The sequence below is a fragment of the Acinonyx jubatus genome, chromosome E3, assembly GCF_027475565.1.
Source record: "Acinonyx jubatus isolate Ajub_Pintada_27869175 chromosome E3, VMU_Ajub_asm_v1.0, whole genome shotgun sequence".
NCBI lineage: Eukaryota > Metazoa > Chordata > Mammalia > Carnivora > Felidae > Acinonyx > Acinonyx jubatus.
In genome coordinates, this window is record NC_069398.1 from 28,420,626 (window position 1) to 28,438,190 (window position 17,565).

General features: G+C 54.1%; 1 long non-coding RNA gene across 1 annotated transcript; it reads right to left on the reverse strand.

Annotated features, from left to right (window-relative positions):
- Nucleotides 1-846: 846 nt before the first annotated feature.
- Nucleotides 847-5,505, reverse strand: LOC113594515 (uncharacterized). Its single transcript, XR_008294748.1, has 4 exons — nucleotides 4,409-5,505; nucleotides 4,184-4,293; nucleotides 1,902-2,013; nucleotides 847-1,118 (listed from the first exon to the last, which is right to left on the reverse strand). It is a non-coding gene; the product is annotated as an uncharacterized LOC113594515 (long non-coding RNA).
- Nucleotides 5,506-17,565: the final 12,060 nt, after the last annotated feature.

Consider the following 17,565-nt stretch of genomic DNA (forward strand, 5'->3'; position numbering starts at 1 on the left):
TTTTCATCATCTAATTCTCCCTTTTGGATCCCCACTGTCTTTGGATCTTTGTTGTTAAAAGGTGTAAAAATCCTCAGCAGAGCATTCGAGGTTCCCCTCAGGTAGAGCCCAGTCCAGCTTCCCAACCGGGCCTGACTCGCCTCTCCTTCCTGCCTGGAGACTAGATGGAACCCCTACCATCAAGTCACAGCCCAACCCCCCCCCCCAAGCCCCCACCCCGGTGTTCAGCACTTACCACGTGCGGATAGTGGCAGGCTCTGATCCTGTCATCTACACCACAGTGTCCACACTGAGCTCTAAATGAGGTACACATGCAAAGGGCTTAGCGTGGCACCTGGCAGGGTGTTCAACAAACATCAGCTGGTGTCACTATTATCTCGACACAAGATCTTTTCCTGACCACAGCCACCTCACAAGAATTACATTGCGTGAAATTACATTGCATTGCATTACGTGATCACATTACGGGCACCATCACATTAGGTGTTCTGCTACCCCAACATCAGGCTTGCTCATAATCTTTTATCTCATGTTCCTAAATGCTAACGTTGAGGGCAGGAAGTATGTCTTGCTCGTTTTTGCGTTTTGACCACGTTATGGCGATCGCCACGCCTAGTGCATGACGAGTGCCGAACAGATGAAGGGAGCCGGTCCAAGAGACCTGCTGTGGAGGGAACCAGCCGCCCGGTTTTCAGGTTGTGCCCAGCACCGGGAAGCCCAGCAGAGGGCCGGGAGGGCTTGGGGGTCCCTTCACAGAGCCAGAGAGGGGGGCAGCGTACCCATCATGGGAAGGAAGGGAGCTATACTGGTTTTCTAGGAAGCTGTAACAAAGTGCCACTCATCTGGTGATTTAAAACAACAAGTTTATTGTCTCACTGTTCAGAGGCCAAAATCAAGGTGTCAGCAGGGTCTGCTCCCTCTGAAACCAGTAGAGGAGAAACCCTCCTTCCCGTCTTCCAGCCCCTGGTGGTGTCATCAACCTCAGCTGCTGCGACATCACCCAGTCTCTGCCTCTATTGTCACACGGCCTTCCCCTCTGTGTCGTGTCCAAAGTTCCCTCTCCTTATAGAACACCGGTCATACTTGATTAGGGTGACTTCAGCTTGATAGGATTATGTCTGCAAAGAACCTATTTTCAAATAAGGTCTCTTTCATGGGTAGGAGGGGTTAGGACTTCCATATATCTCTTTGAGGCAGGGGGCCACAATTCAACCCACAACAGGTGTTTTTTAAAAATTCACACAGGGGTGCCTGGGTGGCTCAGGCGGTTGAGCACCCGACTCTCAATCTCCACTCGCGTCTTGATCTCAGGGTCGTGAGTTCAAGGCCTGCACTGGGCTCTGCGCTGGGCGTGGAGCATACTTAAAAAAAAAAAATCACATAAAAGTCCTCTCTGCTTGTGCCTGGGACTGCACCCATCCAGAGGTGGTCTCTTGTAGAAATTATGTTCGGTGCAAGTGGTCAGCATTTGCCATGAGATCTTTCCTTGGGGACGTGTGCCGGGCAGGTGCACAGAAAGAACATGGATCACTAGCCTGTCCTGAGGGTCTGTTCTGTTTTCAACCGTTACTGAACTTCCCTGTGCCATTCCTCCTCCGGTGTAGCTGGATAATAAGCCCCAACACTGTAATTTCTCCTCCTGATCTGGAAGAGTGTAACTTATAAATACATGAACCCAAGAAACTTCACGAGTTCGGCTCTCTGCCTGCTCTCGGCTTTTTCCTTCCCTGCTATCCTCCATGTGGCCACCAGAGGGCTGTCTCTACTCGCAAGGCAAATGTGTCACTCCTGCTTAAAACCCTTCCCCTCTCCTTCCCTCTCCTCCCTTCTCCCTCCCTCCCCTGCCCACTGCCTCCCCCCGCCCTCCACCACACGCCCCCTGCTGGCCAGCCCCTACCTACCGGATGGATGCGTGCAACCCAGAACTGCTTGTTCTTGTGAAGCCGGCTGTTGCTTGCCTCGGGCTTTGCTCTCGCTTTCCCCTCCTGCTGGCGGGACCTTGTCCTTCATCCTCTGGGGGGGGGAATGTTTACTGCTCAGTTCAGGTCCCACTTCCAGGACACCTCCCTTAACCTACCAGCCTGCCAGGCAGGCTCAGCCCATCCCACCTCTGCATCCCGGTAACTCTCTCTGTAAGGATCGCTCATGACCCTTCTGTGTCACTGTAAAGCACCAGTTTATCCGAACAGTTGGATACCTTGAGACATCAGGAAGGGACAGTAACTGTATCACATTAAACGTGTTTAAAAGTCCATGAGTTCATAGTGGTTCTAAAAAGAAGAGTTGATCACCACTGAAAATTGCTAAGGCATCAACTTGTTATTTTGAAAATTAACAAATAAAAGGAAACATTTTAAGCATTCATCCTGGCTGTCCTTCACAAACTATGCCTCAGGGTAATCAGAGCACAGAAGAACAAGTTTTCTTTTATAGGTGTTTTCCAACTAGTTAAAACAAACACAGAAACACCTAGAATGACAGAATAAGAGTATCATCATTTTGCAGGCCCTAATAACCGATTGGATTGAAGTCTTGAGCGACAGCATCTGGTAAGATTCCAACAAGATAAACTACATTTGAGCCTTTGATGGAAGAATACAGTCCTTCCTAAAAAAGTGCATGTATGATTTAAGCTTTTCTTAGTAACTACTTTAAAAAGAGAAAGAGGAGTGCCTGGCTGACTCAGTTGGTAGAGCGTGTGATTCTTTTTTTTTTTAAGTTTATTTATTTTTGAGAGAGAGAGAGAGAATGAGCGGGGAAGGGGCAGAGAAAGAGAGGGAGACACAGAATCCGAAGCAGGCTCCAGCCTCCAAACTGTCAGCACAGAGCCTGACAAGGGGCTCGGACCCACCAACCAAGAGATCATGACCTAAGCCGAAGTTGGTTGTTTAACCCAGTGAGCCACCCAGGTGCCCCACACCTGTGATTCTTGATCTCAGGATCATGAGTCCAAGCCCCATGTTGGGTGTGGAGCCTACTTAAATAAATACATTAAAATAAAATAATACAATAAAATGATAAAGAGAAAATTGGTGGAATTAATTTTAATAATATTTTTTATTTAGCCCAATATGTCCAACATATTCTTTCAATGTGTAATAAAAAAACAGTAATGAGATATTTTACATACTTTCCTTTGGGGCTAAGTCCTTGAAATCTGGTTTGTATTGTACACTTAGAACATATTTCCATTTAGGGGCATCTTGGTGGCTAAGTCGGTTGAGCGTCTGACTTGATTTCGACTCAGGTCGAAATCCTGGGGTCGTGAGATCAAACTCCACGTCAGGCTCCACACTAAGTGTGGAGCCTGCTTGAGATTCTCTCTCCCTCCCCCCTTCTGCCCCTTCTCTGCTCTCTCTCACTCTCTGTCTCTCTCTAAAATAAAAGTAAAAATTTTAAAAAAAGAACATATTTCAGTTTAGACGCTAAACAACCACTGGAAATGTTTGGTCCATATTTAAAGTTTGTAAAATTCACAAGTGAAAAAGTTACTCTGAACATACTCTGAACATAAAAGTTTTCCAGGGTTGCCTGGAGGCTCAGTCAGAAGAGTGAGCTACTCTTGATCTTGGGGTTGTAAGTTCAAGCCCCACGTTGGGTGCAGACATGACTTAAAAATACATTTTTTTTTCAAGTTTTCCAATAACTAGATCAGTTATCTATTTTAAATTTTAATTCAAATGAAATGAAATAAAAAGCTCTGTTCCTCAGTTGTGCCTGCCACCTTTCAGATGCCCAATAGCCACGAGTGACTAATGGCTACCATACTGGACAGGGCATGTTGATTTAATTCCCAGCCTACAGGAAAAGCAGAGGAGAGAAAAATATGGTAAACAACACCATGGAGGTGTAATCAGCATAATCCAGATGGTGAGGACATTTATAGGGAACAACCAATCTTGTTTCTTCAACAAATAGTTGCAAAAAGGGAGAGGTGGAAGGGAACTATGTAGATTAAAATAAGTCTAAAATATGTATCAACTTCATCAGTTCCCTGTTCCTGCAGAGGAAATAACCCCTAAACCTACCAGCTTAAAAGAACAAACATTTATTGTAGCATAGTTTCGGGCTTAGCTGGGAGATTCTGGTCTAGAATTCTCAGGCTGCGTTAAAGCTGCTGACCAGGACTGTAGTATCTCAAGGCTCAACTGGGGGTGAAGGATCTGCTTCCAAGTTCACTCACATGGTTGGTGACAGGACTCAGTTCCCAGTGGTTCGACTGAGGCCTCAGGTCTTTGTTGAATGGGCTTCTCCACAGGGCTGAGTCTCTCAAGACAAGGAAGCTGACTTCCCCTAGAGTGAGTGAGGAAAGGGAGAGAGAGGGAGGGAGGAAGTGTTTTAGGTGTGTGTTTAGCCGGCTCAGGCATCATCATAACAAGACACCACACACAGGGTGTAAGCAACAGACATTCATTTCTCATGGTTCTGAGGCTAGAAGTCCGTGATGATCCAGGTGCTGGCAGATTCGTCTTCTGGCGAGAGCTTTCTTCCTGAACTGTAGACAGCCAACTTCTCTCTGCCTCCTCCGCCTTTCTTTCTGCAAATGCATAATGGGTAGAGAGAAATCTCTGGTGTCTCTTCCTCTTATATTTCTGTGGGATTTGGGCCCCACCCTTATGACCTCATTTAGCCTTAATTACCTCCTTACAGGCTCTGTCTCCAGATACAGTCACATTAGGGGTTAGGGCTTCAACATACGAATTGGGGGGAAGGCACAATTCCATCCATATCACTGTGATAATGCCATTAAAATGATTTCTTGCAATACCAGTGAAACAATACGATGTCTGAAATTGGTTTCAAAATATTGGGATGCTTGCCGTGTAGAGCGATATCAGCTATGAGTTGATAATTGTTGAAGCTAATGATAGGCTAGTGGGGCTTCACTGTACTGTCCTATTTCTTTTTCTAATGTTTATTTATTTATTTTGAGGGAGGGTGTGCATGTGAGTAGAGAAGAAGCAAAGAGGGAGGGAGAGAGAAAACCCCAAGCAGGCTCCACACTCAGTGAGGAGCCCAATGTGGCACTCCATCCCTCGACCATGAGATCGTGACCTGAGCCGAAATCAAGAGTTGGACGCTTAACCTATTGAGCCACCCAGGTGCCCCTGTTCTGTTTTTGTTTGTATTAGGTATTGTCCAGAATAAAAGTGGATGGCTAACTCGACTGAGTCTTTGAGAGCAGCAGTGGGTCAACCAGGCCCATAGAAGATGACATTAATGTTTGCCGAATGAATGAATGACAGATGTTACTGGTGTTGCATGATGTGGACTGGAGAGAGGAACCTGGTGATGAGTGGGGAGAGACGAGGCGGAACTTCAGGGACTTCTAAGCAGAGCCATCACGCTGACCCTTTAGGAATGTAGCGTGAGGCTGGGTTGTGCATTGGCTTGGAGTTAAGATACCGGGAATCTGGTCTTACCTCTACCCAGTGGGTGACCTTTGATAAGTGGTCAAAGGTGGTCTTGCCTTACCCCACTCTAGAAACAGGTTGAAGTCATTCATTCATTCATTCATTCATTCATTCATTCATTCATTCGTAACATACTTATTAAGGACTTACTATGTGCCCAAGACCTGAACAAAGTGCCAAAGGCATAAAGTTAACTGTAACATCAGCCTTGTTCTAAAAAGAGTTCACCATCAAGCTCAATGGTCTCCCAGCTTTCTATCACCTGGTTCACGAAGTTCCTAACATCTGACAGCCCCAAAGGAAGAATAAATGAGACGGGCTTCTGGTTATGTGTGAATTCCAGTGTATAAGCTACAGTGCCCTACATGTGACAACTGCTGTTCCAGTTAGCTAGATAGTAACACCTACCTTTAATTGAATTTCTATGCAATGTCAGGCACTTTCCATTCATTATCTTATTCAACCTTTACTGGAAGTTAGGTGCTATGCTCTCTTTACAGATGAGGAAACCGTGAGTCACCAGGAGTATGTGGCATCTGTGATACTTTGCCTTCTGAGATGATCTGGATGATTCCTTTCGGTGTTATAATCCTAAGCAAGACTTTTATGGATTCTCTGGTTCTGTGACTTGGGGCCAATTACTTAACCCTCTGATCTTTGGTCTCCTTCCTTATCTGCAGATGAGCTGGTCACGAAAGTTGTACGACAAAAAGCATACGAGGTGCCCAGTTCAGTTCCTGTTAAGCCTATTTTATTTCTCTGCTATCAGCCAATTGATGTCATCCCACAGATAGCTGGAGACGACCTGGGAAGTCAAGACCTGACTTGTGGATTAGGGAACTGCCCAGATAGAGGGGTCACTGGATCAGGGAGAGGGCAGGGGTCTCAGCCTCGATCTCACAGCTTGGAGAGTCAGAGGGTGAAGAGGGGTCAGAGAGGAGAACAGTCAAAACCCACAAACTCTGGAGGAGGAAGTCCTGGACACAAGAATCCTGGGGTGCGGAGGTGTTCAGAAGGTAGGGAGGAAGACCCAAGGTGGTCTGTTGGGGACGAGGGGTGGGAGAGAAAGGCAAGGATGGGGAGGCCCCTGCGGCAGAGGATGGGCCCAAAAGAAATGACAGAGAGCGACAGCACTGCCCGGCTGACAGTAGGGCGCACCTGCCCTGAGAGAAGGCAAACAAAACATCAGGCTCTCCCAAATAAAAGGCCCAAATAAGCAAGCCCAGCGTGAGGGCCAAAGCCAATAGGGACCCCAAGGTATAGGTGTTTACAAAATTCAGAGCAACTAAGGGAAATCTCCAGCATTAACAGCACTGGCATTTGCTTGCTTTACAGCTTGCAAAGCACCTCCGAGAGGTGAGTGGGCAGTGGGGTCTGAGTTTGCAGTCAGAAAACCCCCCAGCGTCCCTGGCCCACATCATGCGACCTGTCGGAACCCCCACTATACAGCCTCACCCATCCTACAGTGCTGTGAGAATTAAGTCAAAGTGCTCTGTAAACATTCTGGGTGGTGCTGTGGCTCACCATCAGGAGGGGGTACAGGGTGGCTCTGGAACCCAGACCTCTACCAGCAGAGCACTCTTCCATCCCCACCGGTCTTAACCTCGGCCTCTTTTAAAGCACAGTGGCACAGGGTGATGTCCCACTTGCCAACATCCTCAGAGCACTTAAGGATGCTGACAGCCTCCTGTTCTCCCTCGCTGGGAGGGGCAGCCAGGAGATTAGTCATCTTCCAACCACTACCACCCGCTAGCCCCTCTGGGGAGCTGAGACTTCAGAAGTCTGAGCTTGGTTATTTGGGACCCTGACGGTGTTTGATCGGCCCAATGGGCGCTGACTTCTTCCTTCAGAGTGGTTTGGACTTGAAGGGTTTGCGGGGCGGGGCGAAGGGGGACTTTCTATTCTGATTGGTTGACGGAACTGGAAGTGGAGGACGTTGGACCAATCCCAGAGTTTCTGGTAGCAGAAGGCGGGGCTTCTGGTGAAAAGGGGGAGGATTAGAGCCTGGTTGCAGCTACCGCCTGCCACTAGTGATTTTTTTCCTCCAATTCCTCTAACGTTTTGACGTGCTATCCCACAATTGATCAAGTTCCACCTGAACTGCGGCTTTGAGATGTGCAGTGTGTTAGCAGTTTTAAAACCCAGAAATAGAAAAAAAAATATAGAAATGGGGAGAAGTCCTATTAAGAAAAGAAGGAGGGGGGGGGAGGTTGAGTAACTTGTCAAGTTACTTATTGTGTGGCCATGTGTGTGGGAGCCGAGGAACACGACATGAACCTTCATCTGATCACAGCCCATTGGAAAGTGTAAAAAAAGTGGAATGAGGGGCGCCTGGGTGGCTCAGTCGGCTGAGCGCCCGGCTTCGGCTCAGGTCATGATCTCACGGTTTGTGAGTTCGAGCCCCGCATCGGGCTCTGGGCTGATGGCTCGGAGCCTGGAGCCTGTTTCGGATTCTGTGTCTCTCTCTCTGCTCCTCCCCTGCTCATGCTCTGTCTCTGTCTCTCAAAATAAATAAATAAACATTAAAAAAAAAAGTGGAATGAGATAGGTGAGAAATTAACTCTGGGGGCAGGAGGAGCACGAGAGCTGGGTAGACCCTGGAGGGAGGGCGAGGGAGAGGGGCTCTCACCCCTAACAGACCTTAATAATCCCTGCAGCATTTTACAGTCACTGAAGGGCTTTCCCCATCCATCACTTACCTGGTTCCTTACAGGGTAGAACTGCAGATGTTTTTTACCTCATTTTGGGGGGGAGGGTGGGAAGGAGCCCCTCAGGAGTTAAGTGCCAGGGCCACCAGCTCATTGGGGACAGTGCTCCAAGTCCACATTTCTGTTCTTCCCACCCTCCCCCCCCCCCCACACGGTTTAGCACGAGGTGCAGAGCCTGTGCGGAGATCCCCAGGACGTGTGCATGCGCGCAGAGGTCTGTGTTCGTGTGCTGGGGGTGAGGGAGTGGGTTCGTGGGTGTACCTGGAGTTTTTCTTTCTGCGTGCTTCCCTGTGGGGGCCTGGTTGCTTGCCGGCCAGCCGCTGAGCGTGAGCTGAGGCCTCTGATGCACCTGCGGGACGAGGCTACCCTGCGCCCCCCGGGGAGGGGTGGACACTCTGACCGGTCTTGGCCTCGCTCTGCTCCCTTCCGCCTCTCTGCTTCTGTCTCCTGGTGTCCCGTCACATCCCCATCTTCACGACTTTCCAATTTCTTTGATCAGTTTCTCTGACCTGGTCCCCAGGGCTCTGCGTGCCCCTTCCAGTCGCTCTGACTTATCTGGCGGCGGGAGGTCGGAGGGAGGACTGCGAGATTGGGGGAGGGGGGTGCTTCAGGACAGAGCATAGAGGTGCTAGGGACGTGGGGGCAATAACTAAGCCAGCAGTACCCCCTTCCCCCCCCCCCCCCCACCAAAACCCAAGGCACCTCCACCTAAGGTCCGGCTCCCTAGCCAGGACAAGGGGCGGAGTCTCGTCCGCCAGACTTGAGGCTATCCTGTTGCGCCCGCCACCCAGGTCCACACGACCCCCCCCCCCCCCGCCCCGCCAGGGCACCTGCTCTCCGCCCGCACCTCCCCAAGGCCACCCCGAGTCCACTCCAGATCCGGGCCGGGTTTCCTCCACGTCGCTGGGGTCTCCGCCCCTCGGAGGCGCCGCCCGGCCCGGCTGAGCGTCGCCGCGGGAGGTGCCCGCAGCGCCCGAACCCCGAATGTCCCCGCTCGCGCCCGCGTGCCGAACTGAGCCGCAGCGCAGACCCTACATTCTCACTCCGAGTTGGGACTGCTCCGGTCCCCGCGCGTCACCCGAGCTCGACCCTCGGGGCTCCGAAGGGACCCCTCTACCGGCACCGTTCGCTGTCCGCGTGGCCGGCCCCGCTCCGTGTCTGGGCTTCCCCGCCCCGGTTCCGGCTCCGGCGAGGTAGGGGGCCGCGGGCCTCGGGGCTGGCGTGCTCCTCCACCGCGGAATGGGGGCAGCAGAAGGCCACCGCCCCCCACCCCCCACCCCCACCCCCGCCCGGGGAAGTCAGCCGCTGCGCCCCCTACAGCCCAACCTCTCCCTGTCCGGTGACCTAGATAACTGGGACCTGGACTTCGCCTAGGTGTTCGGAGACACTTTCCTGGCCGTCATCCCTCCCCCACCCCGTCGCCATTGCTCTCCCACCTGTCCCCAGAGCCTGGTGCCCAGAGGGACCCCTGTCAAGTAGACAGCTTCCTTCGGAATCTCGCGCGCCTGCCGCCCCCACCCCCCACTCTTGGAACGGGGCAGAGGGAAAACTGGGGAAGACCCCTGAGTACAGTCCCCACCCAGTCCATGACTGTGGCCCTGGAGCACCCTCCCCCCACCCCCACGCACACACTGCTCGTTGGTCTATCTTCCTCACCCCCTGCCTTTGCCCCATGTTATCTTGTCTCCCTGCCTCTGTCCCCAGGTCTCTGTTCTCTTCCAGACCCTTTTCTGGCTTTCTCTTCCCCTTGACCCCTTCCCCCATCGCACACCGTGGGGAGAAGGGGGTGTGTCGCTGTTTTCTATTTATGGTCTCTCTGGGGAGGGGGTGCAGCGCTAGGACTTTTTTTTGGCATCTGCTGGGCCCTGAGTCACGAGGTGTCATGTCTGTGTCTGATATCCATGCCTGCTGCCACTCCCCTCTCCCATCCTCTTCTGCCTCGCATCCCCCTGTCCGCCTTTGTCTCCTTCCTGCCTCCCTTCCTGTCCTTCCCGCTCTGTTCTTTGGGCGCTTTGTGTAACTGCCGTCTCTTTGTCTCCGCCTCTCCGCTCTCTGCTCCCTCTGCTCCCTCTTCCAGCTCCGAGAAGCTGTCGACCTCAAGGGCATCAATATTTCAGGTGTGTGGGGTGCGGTGGAGGTGGGGTAGGGGGGCTCCCAGCATGCCCAGCGAGGACTAGAATCATCCCCTCCCAGAGCGATCATTTATATTTATAAGATTGAAAGAATAGATCCAAGGATGTGGAGGATATGGAGGGGATGTGCCGCCCCTCTTCCTGGAGCTTGGTCCAGGAGATGCCAGAACTACATCTCCCACAGTGCCCTGGACGCAAAGGGCTGCCCCTTCCTCTGCCTAGACACCTATGGGAGCGATAGTTCAGGAGCCCGGTTGGAGGGCGCTATTCTGAGGGATGGGAAGGGATCAGAGTGTGGAGCCAGGGTTGTGGGGCCAGCCAGCAGCTTTGGCTTAGCCTGGAACCCCCGACCTGCTTTTTTCCCAGTCCCCACCTCCCCCAGGGCTTAAGGAATTTGGAACTGTTTTGTCCCCCGCCTCCCCACCAAAGGGAGCAGGTGTGGAAGAGTGACTGGGGGAAAGATGGAAGAGATGAATTTGCAGGCGCTTCCTTCTTCCCTGTGACCCCCTTACAAACCACTTTATCCAAGGCATAGACACACCCTTTGGAAATACTCTCCCCCATCTTGAAAGCACAGGAGGGGTAACCAAAACCTCATGTCTTGAATTATTCGTTGGATGTGTCCCAGTCTACAAGTTGCTCACTTTCTGTCCCTTTTTGGGGCAGTGGGGAATCGCTGGAGTCAGCACAGAACTACCAGCTTGTTATTTTCCAGGGACTCAGGAACAGCTGGTGAGGTTGCCTGGAGACATAGATGGGAGCCACAAGCTAACTTGCTTGTATCTCTTCTGAGCCTCATCATTCCTGCCTGTCACAAGGAATCTGATGCTTGAGCTGGTCCCCGGCTTGTTGTTGGCATAGGAACTGCTGACATGGGCAGAGGGTAGTGGGGATTCCTCCCATGGTCCCATCTCTGGTTCTTAGCCCTCAGCCCTTGGGACCTTTGACTCCTGCCAAGGACCCAGTAATTCCTTGCTCTTCAGGCTGGGTTTGGAGATCCAAATATACACCAAAAAGGGGTCTCCCCACCACTAGCCTGGGGGCTAGGAAAACTTAACTGTTAGCCTGGCTCTGCCCAAGCTGAGTCACTTTAGGCAAGACCTTAGCCTCCTTGGGGGTCTGTTTCCTCATTGTGAAAGAAGTGGGTTGAACCTGATGGTCCCCAACTCTAGCAGGGGCTCTAGGATCCTCTGAGCCTGTGCTGCCCCCACCTCTGATGACATTGGCCTGATGCTGTCTTACTTCATCCAGGCTTACCTGGGAGAGCCTTAGACATCAGCATCAGACTGAAAAGAAAGAGGGAGATGGGGCTCTTGTTTCAAAGCTTTGTCTGTACAGCAGGCACGCTGTGTTCATGTAAGCTATGTTTATGGCATAGAGGCTAAGATCATCCCTAAACTCCTTGGTGTCATTGTTTGTCCCCTATCCCAAGCCTAGGTCATGTTCCTGTTAACAATAAATAAATAGCCAACCAACACCATATTATCTCTCACAAAGTAGCTGGTATGTGTGTCCCCTGGGATGTTGGTTAATGAGGCTTAATGTAGGTTATATGAAGGGACAGTTATAATTGGCTGAAAGAGAGGAGGAGGATTTAATTGGAGGATTTGGGTGGGCACTTGTGTGACTCAGTTGGTTGAACTTCCAACTCTTGATTTTGGCTCAGGTCAGGATCCCAGGGTCCTGGGATCAAGCCCTGCGTTGGGCTCAGTGCTGAGCATGGAGCCTGAATTCTGTTTCTCTTTCTCTCTCCCTCCCTTTGCCCCTCCCCCAGTCAAATAAAAATTAATAACGATTAGTTGATTTGGTTGGTTTGAAGGAGAGAGGTCTGGAAATGAGGAGTCTTCAGGACTTGGGGAGGGGCCTTTCTCTTTGGCCCTGTCTCTGGCAGGGAAAACAGAAGAGCTGGAGGCCAAAGGGTACCAGATCCATAGGAGTTGACCCAAAAATGAGAAGGGGAAGGGGACAGAAAGTATTGAGCAAGAGACAGAGCAAGAATTATAGGAAGAAACTAAAAGCAGAACAGAGGGAGAGAGAGAACACAGAGACTCTCTGTAGGGAAGGTAAATGGGGGAAGGGGGCATCGGTGATCCCTGTGCACATCTTGTTTGCAGGAGCTCCAACAGAGCCCTTTTCCAAATAATCATCTAGCCCTAGAGTGGAACCAGGTCTTCCTATGGAGAAGGAGAGGACAAACTTCAGCAGAAGGAAGGGAAAGGCAGGTTTGATTAGCCTGGGAGAAATGACTTGAAATTTTTTAAGGGAGCTGTCCACCTGTCCACTCCTCTGGCTTATGTTTGAATGTATGTGTTGGAGGGGAGTGGAGGGCACTGGAGTGGACATAGGGGGAAGATCTGGCGTCTACATCCTCCTCCCTTTGCCCTGGGGATTGAGAGTGGCAGTGGTAGGAAGGGGAGGAGGTTGAACCCTCTGCTTTTCCCAGGGAACCCTCTTGTAGGAGGAGTGGGGATGATGGGGCTTTCCCATGTTCTTGCAGAGGCCTGAGAGAGATGGTGGGACCCTAGAGGGATGTCTTTCCATTTTTTTTTTACCCCTCCAAGGACCTTCTGTCCCTTGCCTGAGTCCCTGGGGGTGACTGGGGTTGAAGGAGATTTGGGGCCAGTCCGTGAGGAGCTCATGGCATTCCTGAGTTTGTCACTGTTGAGGAGCACCCTGGTAGGGTGGGGCAGGGTAGGATTGGGATTTGGTCAGAGTTGGAGGCCCTGAATTCCCAGGGTTGGTGTGGAGAGAGAAAGAGAAGGGGTATTTGTGTAGCAAAGTACTGTGGGGAGTGTGTGTGTGTGTGTGTGTGTGTGTGTGTGTGCGCGCGCGCGCATGCGCGTGTCAGGTGCTATATGTGGAAACAGGGGCTCTGACCATGATACTGGGTTGTCTATTTTCTGCAGGGTGATGAAACAATCCACTTGTGATTCAGCCAGCTCAGAGCTCCCTAAGCCTGAAAAAGAGGCCCAGCCAGATGTCGAGCCACACTCAAACACCCCGCTACAGGAGGCGGAGGCCAAGTTCAGATCCGGATGGGGGCTTGAGGCTGAGACTGAGCCCCTGGGGGCTGAATCAGGGCCTGAGGCCAAGGCCAAGTCCTTGGGGGCCAACCCCAGGTCTGGATCGGGACCTGAGGCCACGGCCCAGCCATTGGACTTCGTGGTGGCAACAGAACAGGACGGCACCGTGTGCTGGCCAAGCGAAACAGGAGTGAGGAGAGCCGGGGCCCAGGTGAAAAGGGGGTGAAGCTACGTTTGGGTGAGTGGACCTTAAGAAAGAGAGGAGGCGAGCCTCTCCCCCAGCCCCCGTCCGGATGCTGAGGAGCCAGTCGGCCTTGGAACCAAAGAGTAGGATGTGCGGATCCAGGGGCCCAGCCAATGAGGGTGGGATGGAGACAACACGGGTAGCAGAGGAACCCGAGGGAGGGGCTGGTGATAGCTTCGGTGTTTGAGCATTCATTTGGAGTTCCTGGGAGCAGGAGCACAAAAAGAAGAGAGCAGGCAAGAGAGGGTAGACCGGGGGTGAGAGCAAGAGTGGGGTCAGGACCCCCGATAGACCGAACTCGCGTACGAAAAAGCACCTGGACGCGGTTAGCAGGACCAGCCCCTAGACGGGGTCCGGGGCGGAGCTAAGAAGAAGCGGGGCGTGGCAAGGCCCGGGGCGGGAGGGCGTAGCCAGCTCCTGGGGTGGATCCAAGGGAAGGGGGCGTGGCCAGTGCTCAGGCAAGGGGTGCACGCGGAGCTGGAGCATCTCGAGAGGTGGACGAGAGCCCGGCGAATGAGCTCCCTCTCTGCCGGCTCTGGAATTCGAGACCCAAGTGCTGAGGAGATCTGGGGCAGGCCCGGGCCTGGCCTGGCGCCCGGGGTGGTGACGACGGAGTGCTCAGCGTGTGGGAAGAGGCGAGCCCTGCGAGCCGAGAGTCCCGGCAGGGGCGGAGGGCCCCCTAACGGCCTGGGTCCGCCGATCGCGCTGGAGTCGGCGCACGTGATCGACTCCGGGGAGACAGCGCTGGTGGAGGGGCTGTGCGTGGCTCCCCGGGAGCGCGGCAAGGGCGTGGCCGGGCTGCTGCGGCGCTTCTGCCCGCAGCTGGTCAAGACACAGAACCCGGGGGTCAAGGTGGCACGGCTCACCCGGGACGACCAAGTGGGCCCCCGGGAGCTCAAGAAACACGGCCTAATCACCAAGCAGGTGAGAAGGACAAGGGAGCTCGGGTAGCCGGGCGTCCTCCCCGCGAGCCCAGTCACCGGCTTTCCTTCTCTGCTGGCTGTACCGAGTGGGGGCGCCCGTGAGCCCCGCCCCCGGACTCCCAGTCCTTACCCAGGCCCTTTTGCCCAGGGGAAGTCAAAAAGTTCCCGACTCCCAGCCGTCAAACCCTCAGTCCTTACTCCAGATGGCTGAGGAGCCTAAGCGTCCGGAGTTCCGTGACCGGGACTCCTCTCTGTTGATCCGGCCTCCCTCCAGGGATCCAAACATCCCAATGTGAATCTTTGTCCTTTCCGTCCGGCTCCCCTATCCTACCGACTGATCTGTTTTCCTCCCTTCCACTCCCCTCCGAGACCCAGGGGCCCACACCCCCAGTCCCCTGGTCACGGCACACTAACCCGCCCCTCCTTGGGGCTCCAGGAACCTATCCTGAGGACTTGCCCCTGGGTCCTCCATGCTACCCTCGGGGGTGGGGCAGGCTTTCACATACCCCACTCCACTTGGCCCGGCACAGTCGGTCCTTCCAAGGGGTCCTGCTGGGAGCCCGTGGGTGTGAAGATGCTGAGGCGCTGGGCTCTCCAGCCCTTCCGCTGCCCACTCCGCGCTCACTCTTGCCCCCCACAGGAGCATCCTTTGGGTCTGAGTCAATGCCTCCGTGCTACTGGCGCGGCTGGGCGTGTGCAGCTGGCGGCGCTGCGGGCCTCCGTCACCTCGCCGCTGCCCACCGAGACCGTGTCGGAGACTGGCGGCGACGTGGCCCGCCTCCTACTGTTGCCTTCCGTGCAGCGCGACGTTCACCCAGGACTGGCAGCCCTACCGGCCACGTGAGAGCAACCTGCGCCTGCTGGTGGCCAAGGGCCTGGAGTGGCACGTAGACAGCTCCGCGCGCCCGCGCTTACCCACGCTGTGCACGCGCCCCTTCCCCCTCCCGCACGGCGGGGACGGCACGTGGCGCTACCTCAACGTCGACGCCGTGCGCAGCGCTGGTGCGCAGGCGCAGAGCCGGCTTCTGCGGCACCTGCAGGGCCAGGCCCCGCGCCTCGCCGGTCTCAACGCCATGCGCCAGCTTTTCCTGGCGTCCCAGTTATGGTCGCAGCTGGTTGACCTCTGCCAGGCCGGCTTGGGGCTCGAGCTGGTCAAGGGTTACACAGAACAGTACCCGCTGGAGGCCGACATCTAGGGCCTCTCCTCTCGGAGGCGAGAGGAGCATTTAGATCCGTCCATTTTCGCTGCTCTCCAGAAAGCCCCGCCCCCCAGTGTTTGCAAGCTCCGCCCCCTCCCCCTACTCTCCGTGGTCTGCTGGGAAGCCTGCTTACCCTTACCGGAGCGCCCCCCCCCCCAACCTTTTAGCCTTGCCTCTCTGCCATCTCGCCTCTAGCGCGCCCACTCTATGGCCCACAACTGGATCCGATCGCCGGGTTTGGGGGAGGCCCTTGCTCTGCTATGGTCCGCCCGTTCCCCTCACGGGCCAAAGAATGGGTTCCTTCACAGGCTTCAGAGCCTTTTCTTGTCCGTCGCCCTGGGCTGGCGGGGAACTCCGTCCTTCCTGGCTTCTCCCTTCTGCCTCCTCGTGGGCGGAAGCGGGTAGAGGGATGTGCAAGGTCCAGCTGCCCAACACGTATTACTTTTCTTCCTCCCGCCCTTTCTCAAGCTCTCAGAGCTTGCCCCGCGCTCCCCTCCTGCCTCCCTCTCAGTCTCTTGCGCCTCTACATCAGTGTCCCCTCTCTCCTTCTCTCTGAGCTCACATCCTCCTATTCCCCGGACCCCCCCCCCCCAGACACTTAGCTCCTCATTGCCCATTTGTCTGCTCCTCCCTTCCTCTTCCCCATGAACTCTTCATCACCCGCCCTGTGTGCAATACGGAGAGAGAGCCTGTAAATGAAACAATCATAATGCCCTGTTGACCCTCTGGTGACACATCTTTACAAGCCTGCCCCCCCTGATGGGGTTCGTCCAACTTTGCACGATGTTGCTATTTCCCAGGCCCCCTTCCTATATCCCCAACCAGTGCCTGAACCAGGACATGAAACAGGGGGCTTGAGCTGGGAAGGGCAGTTTCCTCAGCCCAGTATGGGGCTGTCTTCTGGCTCTAACCAGGCTTCCTTCTAGTGCAACTGGAACCCCTGCCTCCAGATATTTCTGGACATCCCTCCCTTCCTCTGGTTCCTTTATGGGTTTTTTTTTTTTGGACTTTGGCAGTTTTCTATTTCAATGCAAGTAGTAACAGCTGCAATTGCACAGCGCTGTCTTCTACACTGGATCCTCACATCTACCACCGAGGGAGGAAACAGGCTCAGAAAGATCAAAGTGACTTCCAAGTCATTCAGAGTAGCTGGGAGCCTGGCAGGGACTGGAGTTCAGGTCTGTCCCAAGCCAGAGCATGCCTCAGAACCTCACTCGTTGTGGCGGTGACTGTTTGAACTTCTTGTTGGACGATGGACAGTTGCTAGGGATTTGTTGACAGTAAGCACAGGGGTCGCTGGGGATGGAATCAGAGACGTGGGCAGAGGAGGGCGCCAGGAGGTGGAAGAAGGTGGGCACAGAGGACAGCCGCTGCTCCATCACTTCCCCCAGTTCCGGTTTTGCTGTTGTGCTACACTGCCTTGCTTGTCTGCCTTCAGCGCCTGGCCATGCTGCCACCCTCCCTGTCACTTCAGCCGTGGCTGTATTACAATAAAAAGGACCCTTAGCCCACCCTCTGTGTCTGTTTCACTTCTCAGCGGGGGAGGGATGAGGCGCATTATCCTTCCCCCATCCCCAGCAGCCTGTATTAGAGAGGATCTCTAAGCCCTGTGGCAATGGGGCTAATGACTTCCTGGAGCTGGAGAGGGCTGCTGGCCGTTGCGCGCCCCCACCCCCACCCCAGCCAAGCGACAGAAAGAAGCGGTTGCTCAGAAGCGAGGCGGGCAGCTGCGCGGCGCCCTGACAAGCCTGGGTCTCGCTTTCCCCTGGGCCTGGGAGTCCGCTGCTATCCAAATTCTATGGGCTTTTCTCCCAAGTTCCCCTTGGCATCCAGGACCGGCCTCCCTCAGCCCCACCATCCAGGCGTCTAACTCCCAGCTCTCTGGGCCAGCGCGCTGGCTTTCCGGATTCCTGGGTGGGCAA